Source organism: Seriola lalandi, unplaced genomic scaffold (assembly GCF_002814215.2).
Source record: "Seriola lalandi dorsalis isolate HSWRI2012SDOR001 ecotype SW California unplaced genomic scaffold, Sedor1 jcf7180002054287, whole genome shotgun sequence".
Classification (NCBI taxonomy): Eukaryota; Metazoa; Chordata; class Actinopteri; order Carangiformes; family Carangidae; genus Seriola; species Seriola lalandi.
This window is the reverse complement of record NW_019524840.1, coordinates 22635-23377: the sequence shown is the minus strand read 5'-3', so window position 1 is coordinate 23377 and position 743 is coordinate 22635. Positions and strand designations below refer to the sequence as shown.

Sequence of the window (743 nt, the reverse complement as noted above, 5' to 3'; positions counted from 1 at the left end):
ATATATATATATATATATATATATATATATATATAAATATATATATAGATATAGATATATATGTATGTATATACCAGTATAAACAAGACACACTGGTGGTGTGCAGACTAATTATTCTAAACGATTTCACAGTATTATGAATAAATTGTGGTTTATTTGGGAGCTTTTCCTGCTTTGACTGTTTTTTTATTGCATTAGTTCTGTACAGAGAAGTGCAAACTTCCCCAGCCCCTTCCCCATCTACCACCACCTCTAAGAGAGGACAAACTAGAAAACACGCCAGCTCCGACAAGGTGACATGATGTCATTGACGTGATGTGCAAATGAGAAATAGAAAAGCAAATAAACTTTTTTTTTTATTTCTACAAGTGCTTTGTGACACCCCTGAAAAGATGTTGCCCATGTCGCCCATATCTAAATCTGCCATTGGGTGGGGACAGCTGAGGATAATTATAATATATTCTTGGAGAAATTTTGAATGTGCCCGATGTATGGTGCGTGTAATTCACTCACGTTTCAAGGACGTTACCTTCAGTTTCATTCATGCCGTGCAGACTTATGCTGACACTGACCTCAGTCACTGCAGGTGTTCCTTAAAAAGCCATTTGAAGCTGTCACAACTGGCCAAAATAACTTCACACTGATGGTCTCAAACCGAAATTGGTCCCCACAACCATAGCAAGACATGTATACACATATGTACATGCTCTAACAGAAGTTCATCTGCAATAAAGCTATACTAC

The 743-nt window shown here is 37.1% G+C and overlaps 1 protein-coding gene across 1 annotated transcript in view; it reads right to left on the bottom strand.

Moving 5' to 3' along the window:
- LOC111654737 (B-cell receptor CD22) overlaps nt 1-743 on the bottom strand; it is an 11700-nt gene that overhangs the window by 2591 nt on the left and 8366 nt on the right. The gene's annotated exons all lie outside the window — the stretch shown is intronic.